The following is a 5,816-nucleotide window of genomic DNA, read 5'->3' as shown; positions in this document are numbered from 1 at the left end:
ATAACAGATGGGTTGGTCCATCTTTGGCTCAGTGGGTCTGTCTAAATTGAGGATTTTGCACAGAATGCTCATTATTTAGCTAATAATGGGAGCCTTGAGAGAAAACAAATGGGCAGGTATGGGGGCCTCGAGGAAAATAATGGGCCTTTGAGTTAGAAATGCCCGGGCCGATTTCTCAACCCAGTCTGCCCGTTGTCAGTGTCACCACATATCCAAACTCACAGTGACTGGTCGTGTCTCCGTCCACCTGAGGGAATTGAGGAAGTGCTCACATGACCACAAGTTTTATAAGTTAAACTAAATCAGGTTTTCAGAGGGACGTCTCTCCACAGGTCTTATAAGTTACGCCAACTAAATCAGGTTTATGAGAGCGAGGTAACTCCACATGAAATTAGATTCCAAATGAGAAAATCAAACAGAAGTAGGTAAAGGGCTGGCACCTAGCAGTGCACCTCATGAGAAAGAGACGTTAAATGTGATTACATGGTCGGCCAGCCGGTGTGAGCACCACTTAGCACACGCTGAGTGCCGCTATGTGAAAGACTTGTGAAGAAATTATTTATAATGGTCTGAATAATTGTGCACATTTTTTAAAACTTTATTTAAAGTAAGATCATCCAGAACATTGTAGCAGCAACAAAAACACAGTTTATTCAATCTCAAGTCACACCCCTTCCTACAGTGTAAATTACAACCAATTTGTTTTAACTCAGTAATTTAAATAAATCAAAAATGTTCAATAAAAAAAAATTCAAATGCACATCAGTAATCCTTAATTCCTAGTAAACCTTTCCATCATTATTAAGGTTACCTGAGGTTTGGTCACTTCACATACTATAAGGTTAAAACTCCTGTTTCACGTCACTGACAGCAACAGTATATGCATTTGATACAGTTTAGGGTGTTTGTCCGTTTTACCGCTGGTTAAACTCTACGATAGGTTTTGAACAAAACCTGAAGAGAATGTTGGCTGTAGAAGAGCGTAAGAATCCTTCCCTTCTGTTCCTCTGGCCTCCCTGGAACATGACAGTCAGTCCACCATTTTGATTGAGTCAGAGTATAATCTCCTGCTCTTCGTCATTGTCCTCAGTAGCTGTCTCCTCCCCCTCGTCTTCCTTCTGAAGAAGGTAGTTCCAGGTCTGGGCTGTTTTCGATGGGCAGCAGTCTCAACAAGGGAACTTTATCTGGAAGTCATTAGAAAAATAATACAGAATTACTGTATGTAAAGGCTAGCTAGTTGAAATACTGTACCTCGGAACCGTCGGCAGAGCTGGCTTCGTTAACAAGCAATTACAACACACCTCATATACCGACTACACCAGGAACAGATTAACAACAATTTGCTTCATTGTACAGTGTATGGTACCACATACAGCTTACTTATGGAATAGTCGTTTTTTTTTAAATCCGATATGCGGGTAAAAGACCAATTCTTCCCAACAACAACAACAACACAATGACGGTCTGTAACTAGCTTCCATAGGCAGACTGGTTGCCTCCCACATTAACAATGTTCCCGACATACGGTTTGGAATTCTGAGATTAGGTGGTAACTGACCCAGTTCTGATTTCTGTATTAGGACCTGTGTGAGGGTCCACCGGATCCCGCCGATGAACGATGCCAGCAGTACCATGATGAAGCCCTTCATGTTAAACTGGGTCGACTTGAAGGTGAACATGAACAGACCACTGGTTATCAGAAGGACCACCACGATCAGGTATGGGTTCTGGAGAAACAGGGGGACTTGGGGAGAGGTGGGGGGGGGGGGGGGGGGTCAGAACATAAGCCGATCGGGTATGGGTTCTGGAGAAACAGGGGGACTTGGGGAGAGGTGGGGGGGGGGGGTCAGAACATAAGCCGATCGGGTATGGGTTCTGGAGAAACAGGGTGACTTGGGGAGAGGTGGGGGGGGGTCAGAACATAAGCCGATCGGGTATGGGTTCTGGAGAAACAGGGGGACTTGGGGAGAGGTGGGGGGGGGGGTCAGAACATAAGCCGATCGGGTATGGGCTCTGGAGAAACAGGGGGACTTGGGGAGAGGTGGGGGGGGGGGGGGGGGGGGTCAGAACATAAGCCGATCGGGTATGGGTTCTGGAGAAACAGGGGGACTTGGGGAGAGGTGGGGGGGGTCAGAACATAAGCCGATCGGGTATGGGTTCTGGAGAAACAGGGGGACTTGGGGAGAGGTGGGTGGGGGGGTCAGAACAGAAGCCGATCGGGTATGGGTTCTGGAGAAACAGGGGGACTTGGGGAGAGGTGGGGGGGTCAGAACATAAGCCGATCGGGTATGGGTTCTGGAGAAACAGGGGGACTTGGGGAGAGGTGGTGGGTGGGGGGGGTGGGGCGCACACTAGGAGCTCAGATGCAAAAATATTTATCTCCAACGTTTCGACAGACAAGCTGTCTTCATCAGGGTATAATGGCAAACACTGTGGGGTGACTTGTTTATATAGTGTTAAAATACACACAGGTGTCTGTAATCATGGCCAGGTGTGGCCTGATATCATTGGTTAATTCTCATATATTAAAATAGCATACAAAAAACATAAATTGATAGCGTACGATCATAGATACAATTTGGCTACATAAGCCTACAAACATTTACAGTGGCAAAATCACAATAATCACAAGAATGGCTTCAGATCAAAGTCTACGTTGAGACCGAAGGGAGCAAGGGTCTTTAAGTTACAGATCCAGGCAGCCTCTCATTTTAACAATAATTTAACATTTAACATTTTTTCTGCCCCGCGAGAATACGATCAAGGGAAGTTCCGAAAACACATTACCAATACTATCATCGGATCTTAGAATGTGCCAATGTTTGTGAACGATTCCCTTAATTTGTTCAGAGCACTTTGAATAGGCAGTTAGAACGCAAGAATACTTTTTTTTTTGTTTTGAATTTTTTCAATGGCAGTATTAAATCTGACCATTTTTGTACCTCCTCTACTTTAATTTTCTTTGAGTCTCGGCCATATTTCTGTCGAAATCTGATTGTTTTTTTACATTTTTTTGATTTGACAGAATTGGCTGTAGGGCAAACTGTTTTTCAAGGGAAGCAGGTGACAGCTCTCAGCCCTCAACAAACTGTTTTTCAAGGGAAGCAGGTGACAACTCTCAGCCCTCAACAAACTGTTTTTCAAGGGAAGCAGGTGACAGCTCTCAGCCCTCAACAAACTGTTACGATCAGTAGGTTTCCTGTAAAGATCAGTGTATAAAACATTATCTTCACACAAGATCAGAAAATCAAGGAAACTGATTTGACGTGTGTCAGATTACATAGTACATCTCAGATGCTCAGAACAGGAGTTAAGAAAAGCATGGAACGCCTGGAGCTGTTTTGCATCACCCCTCCATGGAACGCCTGGAGCTGTTTTGCATCACCCCTCCATGGAACGCCTGGAGCTGTTTTGCATCACCCCTCCATGGAACGCCTGGAGCTGTTTTGCATCACCCCTCCATGGAACGCCTGGAGCTGTTTTGCATCACCCCTCCATGGAATGCCTGGAGCTGTTTTGCATCACCCCTCCATAGATCAAAAATATCATCAATATACCGTTTCCAAATAATGATGTTAGGCAAGAAAACATTTGAGAGGATTGAAAATAGACTGTTTCTTCATGTAACCCACATACACATAAGCATAGTTAGGAGCCATGGGGGATCCCATAGCAGTACCCTTCGCCTGAATAAAGAAATAATTTAGAAACATTAAATAGTTATGTTTGAGTACTATTTCAGCCCAATGTTATAATGCAGGCACTGGAAGGTAGTTCATTAGGGTCACATTGCAGAAGAAAATGTTCCATAGCTTCAATACTGCCCTCGTGTGGAATATTTATGTATAATGACTCAACATCAAAAGTAACTAACAAAGTGTTATCAGGGAGAGGATCAAGAGATTCAATAATAGAGATCATACTAGTGGTGTTCTTTACAAAGGAGGGGAGCTGTTCTGCGAGTGGTCTAATACAAAAGTCAACAAAAGTCAAGAGAGAGGCTGTTACTGCATCAATGCCCACTACAATAGGGCGCCCTGGAGGCTTTGTAACATTCTTGTGTAATTTCGGCAAAGTATAAAAAGTGGCAATTTTAGAGTGTTAAATAGCCAAAAAGTCTAGTTCTTTTTTTGGTTATCTGACCAGATCTTAAATACCCATCTAAGGACAGTAAAGATCATGTTCTGAGATGCAAGCCATGGTGCAGGTTCACACTTACCCACAAAAACTACTGCAGGGGCACCACCTTCAAACGGGAGCAATGTACCACGCTGTGCTGTGCTGAAGGTTGGACAGTTAGAATGGAGGGAAGAGGGGGAGAGAGAGAAAGATGGGAGTAGTTGACAATATAATCAAATTACTGATATAATTTGCTGCTAGCTGAGCATGAAGTCTCAGAGCATTTCATATTATTCAAAAACCCAACACTAGCATGAATTTTGTCAATAATTAGTACAATATTACAAATATTTTCCAAGATGTGAGATAATGAACTTGCTATCTGTAGTATTGTATCGTTTTGGAATTGTGAAATTACGTACTTCCGTGGAAAATCGCAGTGCCTCTCTAATCATAACCTGACTTTGAGAAGGGATTGCGTGACGATCAGTTTAGCAACTGCGTGATGCAGCAAGACAAAGTGAATGCGATTGGTCTAGTCTGCTGGGTGGGGCGTTATACGTTCCTCCATTCATTGCCCAATGGGATTCCTATCTCCTCCTTTCTCTAATATCTCTGGTATGGTTTACATAAAACAGATGGTTAAGGCAAACATTGGGTGGTTTGTTGGGGTAGGCGTATAAACGCTTACGTCTAACAACCCAAAGGTTGCGAGTTCGAATCTCATCACGGACAACTTTAAGTACTTACTACTTTTTAGCTACTTTGCAACTACTTAGCATGTTAGCTAAACCTTTCTCTAACCCTAACCATTTTAGATAACCCTTCCCCTAACTCCTAAACTTAACCCTTAGTCTAGCTAACGTTAGCGAAATAACTAACATTAGCCACAATTTGTAAACATAACATACATTTTGCAGATTCATAACATTAATGTTCATTTTGCAAAATCGTAACAAATAATAACATTTGTAATTCATAACACATCATACAAAATGGAGTTCAGGTTTAAAATACAGAATAGTATGAAATGCTCCGAGACCAGGTTGCAGCGAGCATGTGACAGACTACTGAGTTGAACAATCTGTCTGACCAGTCTTATCAGTAAGCATACTCCAATGTTTATGTTGGCACAGGCATAGGTTTAAATGTGTGTGGTAGTAATACTATACATGAGCATGCAGATTTTACAAAAAAATGGAATGATTAAACATTGTAGCAGCGATGTCACCAGAAAATCCAGTGACCAAACTAAATCGATTGCATTGCTGATGACACCGGAAAGCAGTATGTATGGTCAAACCACCGGGCTAGTAGTCGATAACTTGCTAGTTAGCTCCGGTTTGGCGCTAGCTGCACCAGAGATCTTATAAAACTGTGGCGACCATCTGGTTGAACTCACCAGCTCAACTTGCGAACGGCGGCGGTAACGTAAGCAAAGTTTGGCAGGTCCAGGTTGTCTGCTTCTTATTCGATGAGGTTTAACAGCGGTTGGCATCCAATATGTTGCATTACCGCCACCTACTCGACAACTCCCGTATACTTTGCTCCCGTCGGCTGCTGTAAAGCTAGGTCTAATTTAATTGTAAATGTACTCTTGTGAATATGAAATTTGGCAAAAAGAATAATGAAATTGATTACATTAAATTGTTTACAATTATTTCTATCGTAGGTATATAATCCCAGCAGTACATCTC

General features: G+C 42.9%; 1 long non-coding RNA gene across 2 annotated transcripts; it reads right to left on the bottom strand.

The window, feature by feature from the left end:
* Positions 1 to 762: 762 nt before the first annotated feature.
* Positions 763 to 5,575, bottom strand: LOC139368952 (uncharacterized). 2 transcript variants are annotated; one of them, XR_011627022.1, is made up of 4 exons: positions 5,522 to 5,575; positions 4,220 to 4,281; positions 1,559 to 1,744; positions 763 to 1,184 (listed from the first exon to the last, which is right to left on the bottom strand). It is a non-coding gene; the product is annotated as an uncharacterized lncRNA (long non-coding RNA). The 2 variants fall into 2 exon arrangements; XR_011627023.1 differs by lacking the exon at positions 5,522 to 5,575 and adding an exon at positions 4,542 to 4,558.
* Positions 5,576 to 5,816: the final 241 nt, after the last annotated feature.

The sequence above is a fragment of the Oncorhynchus clarkii genome, chromosome 16 (genome assembly GCF_045791955.1).
Source record: "Oncorhynchus clarkii lewisi isolate Uvic-CL-2024 chromosome 16, UVic_Ocla_1.0, whole genome shotgun sequence".
In the NCBI taxonomy this organism is placed as follows: domain Eukaryota; kingdom Metazoa; phylum Chordata; class Actinopteri; order Salmoniformes; family Salmonidae; genus Oncorhynchus; species Oncorhynchus clarkii.
The sequence above is the reverse complement of the archived record's forward strand: the minus strand, read 5'-3'. Positions and strand labels throughout refer to the sequence as shown.